The 11,517-nt window shown below is 42.4% G+C and overlaps 1 long non-coding RNA gene across 1 annotated transcript; it reads left to right on the top strand.

Annotated features, from left to right (window-relative positions):
* The first annotated feature begins 422 nt into the window (after positions 1 to 422).
* On the top strand, positions 423 to 7,281 carry LOC134337806 (uncharacterized). Its single transcript, XR_010016072.1, has 3 exons — positions 423 to 642; positions 4,533 to 4,763; positions 6,374 to 7,281. It is a non-coding gene; the product is annotated as an uncharacterized LOC134337806 (long non-coding RNA).
* The last annotated feature ends 4,236 nt before the right edge of the window (positions 7,282 to 11,517 follow it).

Here is an 11,517-nt window from a genome sequence, read left to right as displayed (position 1 = left end):
TACAGTACTTACTCAACAGTGTTTCAGTATTTACTCAAATGCACACATCGTGCTGAATAGAAGGTATTCACTATGTAGCCATGACTTTTGACCTGTTCACTATTAATTCATGAAGAGAACTAGAATGAAACCAAGTAGAAAGATAACGGTGGCGAGTAAGGTGATGAAATATGGGGCAGTATGTCAACGCAAGACTAATTAAGAAATAACTGTGGTTAGGGATGAGAGGACATATGGCCTAAAATGTAAACTAGGACATAATTAAGTTGGGGAGTAAAACAATAGTGGAAAGCCGAGAGCGGATATATTGATGATATATAATCACAAGCCGACTGGATACGATAATGTAGCTAAGATAGGAAATTGCTATAAAAAATGTTGTATACAAGCCTCGACGGGCAGTCAGCTACTAGCTTTCTGATTGTCTCAGCTTTGATTTGCAGATTAAAGTTTAAAACGTCTTGATGAGTTTTCTGCGTCTCCTTGTCGTTTGTGAGAAACGAGAAACCACGACAAAATTGGCGTCACGAACAGGATCGGATAGAGACCTGCGAGGAAGGGAACAGCAGATTGGGACGCTTCCCAGTCCCTCGGGGACCCTCACGGGGCTAACACAAATAAGGGTGCACCCAAAGAAAAAAGGTGAGTGCTTTTTGCGATAATTAGGACTAAGAATTCTGTTGGTTTTGGGGGGTCTTGGGGACTCAGAAGTGTGAAGCAACTGCCAAAGGGTCTCTCCGATCCAAAGAATCTGGCAGAATTGGGGATAAAAGGAGGCTCAGAGGATTAATCAAGAGCACGGCAGTGGGGGTAAGTATGAATAAAGTAATAATAAGTTAAGTAAGAAAATTCCACGTGGTGTTGGTATGTCCCTGTGAATACCGCTTTTCACGAAATGAAGGTCTGAACAGGCAGAGAAGGAGAATTAAAAATCCTGGTGAATACCGCCTTAAGAAGTGTAAGGGCCTGCATAGGCGAGGTGTAAAAGGTTCTGTGGATACCACCCTAAGTAGGGGTCTACATGGGCAGAATGTAGCAAGAGATAAAGATAGTTTAATAGATAATTCAGACGCTGGTGAGATAAACCATAAGGCTAGGCATAGAAATAGAGTTAGAGAAATAGTATTATTAAATAGGCAAGTCGTGAGATTCTAAAAATACCATAATAGAAAAAGGGGAAAAGAGAACAACATGACAGAGAAAGGAACAGCAGTAGAAATATTGAGCAGTAAATTCCCGGTGTGTCAAGGTAAGATCGTGGAAATTTCAGAAAAATGGGAAAAAAGAACTAAAGAACTGGTCACGAAATGGCCAAGAGAAGGAATGTTTGATGTAAGCTTATGTGAGGAAATAGAAGCGTTAATTAAAAATCACAAACCCAAAGATAAATCTAAGAAAAGAGAGGGAAAAAGGGAACAAGAAATGGAAGTGTTAAAACTCTTTAGGATGGAGGAAGAAAGGTTAAGAAAGACGGGAAATATATTAACAGTAAGTAAAAAAGACACTGAGAAACGAAACAAGCAGGCTGATAAGGAAAAGGAAAAGCATAACAGGGAGCCGGCTTCGGCTCTATAGCCAGACCTGAAAGACGTAGAAAAACCTCCTCCCTATTACGAGAAAGAAACCCTTAAGCAGTGTCCGATGATAACAGGAAGAGTGGATCTAAACGGAGAAATTAAAGTCTGGGATACCGAGAAGGAAAGAAAGAATCACGAAAAGGAGCAGGAGGAACTACGGAAGGTAACAGAAGGAGACAGGGCAAAGATAGAACAGGAGAAAAGGGAAACAGAAGAAGAGATCAAAAGGTTACAGGAATTAAAAGCGAAAAAGGATGAAGAGAAATCTTTGTTATATGGGCACGGAACTGAACAGGCCAGAGCAGAAGGAGATTTGTCGGGAGAGCAAGAGTTAAGTAGCGAAAGAGAGGGTGCAGGAGAGTGTAGGCAGAAGATAGGAGATAGGAGCCTTGAAGGGAAAAAGAGAGAGTGAAAAGGCGGATATTAGAAACAGAGGGAGAGATTAGGAAATTACAGCAGAGACTGAATTTCCAAGGGGAGTTTGAGGATTTCACATGGGCCCAAGCAAATGCTAGCTCAAAGCAGAAAGGAAGAACTCCACGAGGAGGCCAAGGGAGAAAGGAAACCCCGGAAAGAATCATGTGGCAGCCAGTGAAAACGTGCTCAGAAACAGCTGGGGAGTCAGGCGAGGAGGAGAGTCAGGAGATGTGGGAAAGGAAAGGGAGAATGATGCCGTTGTTAGTAAAAGGATTGGGACAAGTACAGTATATTCCTTGGGGATACCAGGACCTGGAAGGGCTGAAAAACACCCTGCCCAGCCTACATGAGGCTGCAGCGAAGTGGATTAGGGCCTTTGAGGAAGAAACTACGGGATGAATGTTGGCTATGGGAGATTTGAAGGCGCTGCTGATAAGGCTGATGGGAACCTCCGGACTGCGAGAGCTGATGGAAGCGGCTGGCATACAGAATGCGGACAGCACACTCATTGACGGGGCCAGATTTGACACAGTGAGGCAGAGGGTATGGGGGGCCCTCAGGGAGCTCTATCCACCCAAAATGAACCCCAAAGCCATGAAAGGGGATCCAGTGGGAGACACTGAATATCCAGCAGCCTATATAGAAAATCAGTTGAAAAGGTGGAGACTGGAAACTGAACAAGAGGTGGAGGGCAACCCATTTATGACCGTGATGTTCTGAATTACTGTTTTGGATGCGATGCCTCCCCAAGTTAAGTCTAAACTTGAGGAAGTGGTTGGACTGATGACAATGACCCCACAGGAATTCAGGGACCACGTTGTCCACATGGTCGAGAAATATCGAAAAGACAAACGAAAGTTGACAGAGCAGCAAGAAGAAGTGCAAAGAACGCTGATACAAATGCAGCTTGAAGAACTTAAAAAGAAGGAAAAAGAAAAAGGCAAGAAGATGCCACCAGCAATGACCGATTTAAGCACAGCCGTTGAAATGAATGAAATGCCATTATATGGGGGGACCGGTCGTGCCGTAAGACAGAGCCCAGAAAACTCCATGCTTTGGGGGTGCTTTTCCACAAATGCCCTAGCAGGGACAGGATAAATTTAAACAGCAGCCCAGACAGGACTGGAAATCCCAAGGAGGGGGGCAGAGAGGTTATGGGCAGGAAGGACCAGACCCCGAATGGACCCGTGAACCCCTATGCAAGACATTAGGGGTGCCCAGAGAACCCAGGTGGGAAGGGACACTACCCAGTGATAACAAGGGAGGCAGAGGAGGAACCCATTGTTCAGGTTGTGTTAGAAGGGCAGCTGACACCAATGATGATAGATACTGGAGCCACGTATACCTGCGTACAGCCGCAGTATGCCCTTCACCTTCCCATGTCAGGAAAATTTATTAAGACCGTAGGGTTCTCGGGAAAAACACAGTTGACACAATGTACAGCTCCAGTGAGATTAGGGATGGGCAGCAAAGGAATAGTTTTGCTGATATTAGTGTCCAAAGGAAACGATGCAGTAACAAGGGGAAATCAAGCTGCAGATGAAGCAGCCAGGAAAGCGTCTGGGTGTACATCCGCTGTTATCGCACCCCAGGTAAGTCTAGAGCCGGAACCTATGGTAGAGGACCTAATTGAAATACAGGGGAAGGCAACTCTGGCAGAACAAACACTGTGGAGACGAAGGGGGGCCAAGCAGAACCCAGAAGGCCTATGGACCACGGAAGATGGCCTACTGGTAGCTCTCACCCCTTTACTGACTATCCTGATCTCAGAAGCACATGGGATGGATCATTGTGCAAGGGGGGAAGTAATAAGGAAAATAAAAAAAGGATGGATTTTGGTCGCCTTATTTACAGGCTTCAGTAGACCATATATTGTCACAGTGTGAGGTATGCACGCAGAATAATGTTCGGAAAGGAATTACAACCCCAATAGGTCATATACCCGTACCTGAAGGGCCATTTAAACATCTAGTGATTGACTATGTAGACATGATAAAAACAGTAAGAGGGAAAAGATACATGTTGGTGGTAATCGACAGATTCAGCAGATGGGTAGGGGCAGTACCCTCGAAAGATCAAGGGACAGGAAAAGTGGTGAAATTCCTGACAAATGAAGTGATCCCAAGGTTTGGGATACCGACAGAAATTAGCTCTGACAATGGTTCAGCTTTCATCCAAAAAGTGGTCAAGTTAATACTGCAAGCACTGAGAATAAAGCAGAGATTTGTATGTGTGTATCACCCTCAGTCGCAGGGTATGGTGGAAAGAATTAACGGGACCTTAAAAACCAAACTAAACAAAATCTGTGTCAATACTAAACTCAACTGGGTCGATGCACTACCGTTAGCATTAATGAGTTACCGCATGCAGACTAATCGGATGACGTGTCTAACACCGCATGAAATGCTAACCGGAAGGCCCGTGCCAGTGCCCCAGTGGAGAGGACCATATAAAGGGCCTAGTTTAGAACAATTGGAATTGGAATTAAAACAATACATGCGACAATTAACTATGATACATAAGTCTATTTATGCACAGGAAAAACAGAAAGAGCCAGAGATTGATCAAGGGGAAGGACCAATCAAGCCAGGCGATCAGGTCTACGTGCGAACGTTTCGAAGAAAGTGGAACGAACGCAGAAGGGAAGGGCCCTTTACAGTAACCAAAGCATCACCCACCGCAGTTCAAGTGGAAGGACGCTCCACCTGGTATCATCTCAATCACTGCACTAGAGCAATCCCGCAGGTACAGTCTGGTGGGCTGCCCGAGGTAAGTGGTGAAGAGGAACAAACAGTAGGGGACAGGCAAGAGCAACAAGAAGCTGACACTGAACCGCAGGAACTTGACCAAGTAATAAGGGAAATTTTTGGTCCTGAGGACAGGCCCGAAGATCCTAAGGATGGGGTTATGGATGGTAGTACTCCTTCAGATAATGGGGACGACTTGGGGGCGACCAGTCCCGCCCCCTGGGATGATACACTCAGATACTCTTGTGCAGATTTGGAGACCATTAATTTGGCAGATGTGGCATGGGACCGTTAGGATCCCACAAAACCTGAGAGAAAGGAGTAAGAGAAGCACAATGGTTACCTCCGTACCATGGTACCAGAACACGTGGTACCAATGGGCAAACTATACAGCAGGGATGATGAAGAGACAGAATTGTTATCTATGCTGAAGGGCAAGTCTGGTGCAACACGTAGCCCCCATGACTTATAACGCCTCCACCTGCACGCGATGGTGAAAGGAGCGGAGGGGGCAGTGTGTGCGGCAGTGTCCAAGTGTAGTCAAAACCTGCAGCATGGGAATTTGTAGCGGGACGGATCCTTGTCATCAGAAATGTATTGCTAACACACCAACGTGCCCTTATTGGTGTATGTTATACCAGGCTTCCTCTCAGTTTGATCAAAACAAGCTTGCCTCTAACTGTAATTACAGCAGACCGTGGGCTATAAATAAAAGAAGCCAGACACCCACATTGGGAAAGCTTAAAATGCAGAAACATTCGAGTTATGAATGTTTCACGCGGACGGGTGACCTCTCAGTTAGGCATTTCAGCGGCAACTGTGTTAAGATTTGGGATGTAACCCCAGACCGAAGATACCAGACAGGTACCCCTCTGTCCGAGGGTGTATTGAACTCCCAGACCATCCCGTTAGCAGATACCTGGTGGCTGTGTGGACAGGAGGGGGGTTCTGAGATCCATGCTTCCCCTTAATTGGGCGGGTACATGTACGCATGTAATGCTGGTTCAAGAAGTTGTAGTATCCCCTGAAATACAGTTTGACACCTCGAGGCAACAGACACTAAAACGGAGGAAAAGAAAATATGAGCCCGACTTGACGATTCGGATCGACAGTATAGGACAGCTGAGGGGTATACCTAACGAGTTTAAGGCAAGAAATGAGATTGCTGCGGGCTGGGAAGCCCTTATACCTATAATAGGGATTAGCAAAAATGTTGAATGGATAAATTATATATATTATAATCAACAGAGATTCATTAACTACACTGATGATGCACTGGAGGCTTTGGGACAGCAGCTAGATGCGACCAGTAGAGTGGCGTGGCAAAATAGACAGGTACTAGACTGGCTATTGGCAGAGAAAGGAGGAGTTTGTGTAATGTTTGGGGATCAGTGCTGTACTTTTATTCCGAATAACACTAGTCCAGAGGGATCGTTTACCAGAGCAATGAATAAACTGAAAAATCTAAGAAAGGAAGTTAAACAAAATGCAGAGTTCAGACACCAGTTCTTTGACTGGTTAAATAGTAAACTAGGAGGATGGGGAGCATGGCTGACCAAGATTGCAGTAACCATTGGTATTGTATTGCTAAGCTGTGCGGTCATTCTGTGCTGTTTTCTTCCATGCCTCAAGTCGCTTGCAGTGCGTGCTGCAATGAAACGGTTTCCAATGCTCCTGGAAATTTTTGGGTCGAGCCCTACGGAGAAGGAGACACCGATGATGTATTCGTACAGTCTACGAGACATGCAAGACCAACAGGAGAGAGATGAAATATGTGGGGATTAGGCTGTGAAGGCTCCTGAGTCTTTTTCCCTGTCTCAGATACGAAGGGATGGGTTTTTGGCTCAGCAGCCTAGGGAGTTAGGGAGAGAACACTTTGAGTCCTAAGCGCAGGAAACTATAGTTTAACCCAAATTTGGGAGTAAATGCGGGGCTTTATTTGAGTTTTTGTGCATAGACTCTCAGTCCTCTCTCTCTCTGTATGAGACCCTCTGGGTCTCACAGGGGAGATTATATTGGAAAATGTAAACGCATACATTGTTTTTTCTATGTATTACAGTATTTACTCAACAGTATTTCAGTATTTACTCAAATGCACACATTGTATTTTCTATATTTACTATGTAACCACTGCTAGCTGAATAGAAGGTATTCACTATGTAGCCATGACTTTTGACCTTTTCACAATTAATTCATGAAGAGATCTAGAATGAAACCAAGTAGAAAGATAACGGTGGCGAGTAAGGTAATGAAATATGTGGCAGTATGTCAACACAAGACTAATTAAGAAATAACTGTTGTTAGGGATGAGAGGACATATGGTCTAAAATGTAAACTAGGACATAATTAAGTTGGGGAATAAAACAATAGTGGAAAGTCGAGAGCGGATATATTGATGATATGTAATCACAGGCCGACTGGATATGATAATGTAGCTAAGATAGGAAATTGCTATAAAAAATGCTGTATACAAGCCTTGATGGGCAGTCAGTTACTAGCTTTCTGATTGTCTCAGCTTTGATTTGCAAATTAAAGTTTAAAACGTCTTGATGAGTTTTCTGCGTCTCCTTGTCGTTTGTGAGAAACGAGAAACCACGACAGTGGCAGATGAGCTGAATAAGTATTTTGCATCAGTTTTCACTGTAGAAGATACTACCAGTATGGTGGAAGTTCCACGTGTCAATGGTTATGAAGTGTGTGAAGTTGCTGTAACTCTCAGGTTTGGGTGGTGGCGTTAGTCTAGGGGAAGACAGTCTCTGGCCCCACCAAACTTGTGAAATCTCGTTTGTGAGGACGCTGCGTGATGTGTTGCCTTAGTACTTCACAAATCAGTACCATGAAATCTTAGACAGTACACAATATGCAATTAAACGATTGAGCTTTACAATTCTTCATTTGACTATAGGCTTAGTAAAGGAAACAAAAAGGAAAAGGCCCATTTTAATAAAACAGTGTAATGTGCATGTTGGAGCTCAAGGTTTTCCCGTCCGTTAGTTCTCCATTGATTTCCACTGAGTGTCATTGACTCCCAACCCCGTTCCAAGTCCAGTCCGTCCTGCAGTCTACACACTCACCGTTCTACAACTTCTCTCTCCATCTTCTACGAACAGAAGGCCTCAGACAACTCACTGTCAGGCACACAACAAGAGAGAAACAGTCCCTTCATTGGACGGTGGAACATTCCAAACCCCCGTTATCTCTAGCCATAACACAAACACTGCTGCTACAGAACAACCACTACATTAGCAGTGAAACCTTTCCCAGGGCCTTACATTACCATTACTAGGGAGAAGGTTCTTGGGAAACTGAAAGATCTGAAGGTAGATAAGTCACCTGAAACAGATGTTGTACACCCCAGGGTTCTGAAAGAGGTGCCTGAAGAGATTGTGGGGGCAGCAGTAATGATCTTTCAAGGATCACTAGATTCTAGAATGGTTCTGGAAGACAGGAAAATTGCAAATGTCACTCCACTCTTTGAGAAGGTAGAAAGGAAATTACAGTCCAATTAGTCCGACCTCAGTGTTTGGGAAGATGTTGGAGTCGACTGTTAGGGATGCAATTTCAGGGTACTTGGAGGCACATGATAAAACATGGCATAGTCAGGATAGTTTACTCTAGAGGAAATCTTGCCTGACAAATCTGTTGGAATTCTTTGAGGAAATAACAAGCAGGATAGCCAAAGGAGAATCTGTTGATGTGGTGTACTTGGATTTTCAAAAGGCCTTTGACAAGGTACCACACATGAAGCTGCTTAACAACCTATAGGCCCATGGCATTACAGGAAATATTCCAGCATGGATTAGACAGGAACTGATTGGTAGGAGGCAAAGAGTTAGAATAAAGGGTGTCTTTTTTTTGGCTGGCTGCTGGTGACTTGTGGTCTTCTATGTGGCTAGGGGAATTGTCGGTTGGAAAACTGCAAAAAATTTCTTTAACTCTATTTAAAATAGTGTCAAGCCACCTTGAAACTGTATTCACTGCTGTGGAAGTTAAATTTGCAACAGCTAGACAGGCCTTAGCTATTCTTTCAGATAGTGTGTTAAGCCAGTCAGGGATTTAGTATTGGTTTGCAAAGAAAATTTGTGAAAGAATGTGCCTTGCTCATCTGATTAGAGCATTACAAAGAACATTAGAAAGTTTTTTGACTAGAACAGGCCATTCGGTCCAACAAAGCTTGACAAATTCTTATTCACATACCATGTTGAAATAACTATCAAGTTTAGATTTGACTGTCTCTAAGGTACTACTGTCAACTACACAATGAGGTAGTTTGTTCCATGTGTCCACAACTCGCTGTGTAAAGAAGTGCTTCCTGATGTTAGTCTGAAATCTCCCTTTAACCAGTCTCCACCTGTGGCCCTGTGTCCTCATTGATGGATTTATTTTGTAGTAGAAGCTCGCATCCACTTTACTTATACCCTTAATGATTTTGAATATTCCTATCTTGTCTCCTTTCATTCTACATCTACTTAGGCTGAAAAAATTTAATAGTTTTAATCTTTCTTCATAGCTCAAACGCTGCAGACCTGGAATTAGTCTAGTCACCCTTCTCAGGTCTCTCTCCAGTGCTCTCACATCCTTCACATAATATGGAGTCCAATATTGTACACGTTATTCCAAGTGTAGCCTCACAAGCACATTATACAGCTTAAGGAGAGCATCTCCTGACTTGAACTCCACTGATTGCATTATATGGCCTAACATTCTATTAGCCTTTCTAATTGCTTCTGTGCATTGCCTAGATGTTAATGGTGATGAGTGTACCAGGGCACCCAAATCCTTCTCATATAAGTGCACTTTCTAACTCAAGACTCTTCCACCGTATATTTATTTATCTGGTATTTCTACACTCGAAATGTAATACCTTACATTTACTTCCATTAAATTTCTTTTGCCATTTATCTGCCCACATTTAGATCTTGCTTAGATCCAACTGTATTGATTCTGCTGTCTGAACGTTATCAGCCTGCCCCTTAATTTTGTGTCATTGGCAAACTTTATTAGTTTATTTGTTACGTGCTTATCCAAATCATTAATGTAAATTAGAAACAGCAGCAGCCCCACAGCTGATCCTTGTGGAAGCCCACTTCTAACATCTTCTTGGTGTGAAAATTATCTTCTTGCCATAACTTATTGTTTTCTGCTTTTGACCTAATTCTGCACCTTTCTTTCCACAACTTACCCTGAATCCCTACCTCCTGTAATTTGATTATTAACCTCTCGTGGGGTACCTTGTCAAAAACCTTCTGAAAGTCCAGGTAAATGGTATCACCCACTCTATTGTTATCATCAGTTTTGGTTACCTCTTCATAAACCTCCAGTATATTAGGAAAATATGATTTCCCCTTCCTAAACTCGTGCTTCTCCTGACCTTACTTCTTTTATTGCTTCTCCTGAACAATGTATGAACGTTTCTTGCACTGAGTGCATTACCTCTTTAAATTGACCTCATTGCTCCTCAACTGACTTAACGTTTACCTTATGAAATCTTTGCCACATCTGCATAAACTTTGCCTTTCTGAAATTCAATTTAATGCCTTTGGTTTTTACTGATATACTCTCCCAAAAGGCTAACAGTGTTATGATCACTTGGCCATAAAGACTCAACAACTTCTGTACTCGAAGTTCTATCCTGATTGTTACAAAGTATCAAATCTAGACAGCCTACCCTCTTGATGGTGCATTAACATACTGGGACAAAAAAAATAATTCAATTACTCAATTAATTCACTTTCCAGTAATCTATCAGCCACTGATTCTTCCACTCAATATTTGGGAAATTAAAGTCACCAATATCACCCTCAGAACTTGCTTTTTTAATATGCTGGTAGAGTTGTTTCTTAAAATCTCTATCAGCATTTGGGGATCTATACCATACACACAATGTTATTTCTTTATCCTTATAACTTTCAATTCTCACCCAGATATCTTCACTAAGTTTCGATTCATCTCCTATCATAAGCAGCCTCACACTTAAATTCTCCCTTACGTATACAGCTATTCCTCCATCTTTATGATCTTGCCTATCTTTCCTAAGTAAAGTATATTCTTTAATACTATATTCATCACCACCCACTGAGGTCAGCCAGGTTTCAGTTATTGCTATTATATCCTACTTACATACAATTCCACCTTGCTTATTTTATTCTTAATACTTCTTGCACTTATACAGGCCATCCTAAGTCTATTACTGAGGTTTTTCATCCTATTCTGACCCAATTTTATATTTTGATGTCTATAATCGGTTTATGGATTGTGTCAGTTCAATTACTGCCACCGTGCACTGAAAAATATTCTTTTGATTTGACTGTTTCTTCTCGTCATCGCTGATGAATATTAAGTCCTTCTCAAATGTTCTTTGTTGCATCTATCATAAGTTATTCTTTAAAACTGTTTTATATTTCTGTCTTGAGATCTGCAACATTGATTAACTAATCAAATTATACCAACAGTCGTTTATTTTATAAATCTTAAAAGGTGCATGATCCTCTTGTAAGGGATTTCTTCTTTTATGTTAATGCATATGTTAATCAAAATAGCTTCATTGTTATGTTAATCTTTTATGTTTCTGCGTGTTAATTAAAATGGCTTCTTTGTTATGTTAAATGCTGATAAAGCCTCTACCGAGCACTTTGCTTGGGTTATAATATAGATAACAGAGTAAAGGAACCAATGGGTGTCCATGTTATTCTTTCTTGGGATAATATGCTGTCTCATATGGTTGGGAACCAGGGGGTTTTGGCGGGGAGTCGGAGGAGAGACCGTGAGGACGATCA

This window comes from Mobula hypostoma, chromosome 25 (genome assembly GCF_963921235.1).
Source record: "Mobula hypostoma chromosome 25, sMobHyp1.1, whole genome shotgun sequence".
NCBI lineage: Eukaryota > Metazoa > Chordata > Chondrichthyes > Myliobatiformes > Myliobatidae > Mobula > Mobula hypostoma.
This window is presented reverse-complemented; position numbering and strand designations above follow the sequence as displayed.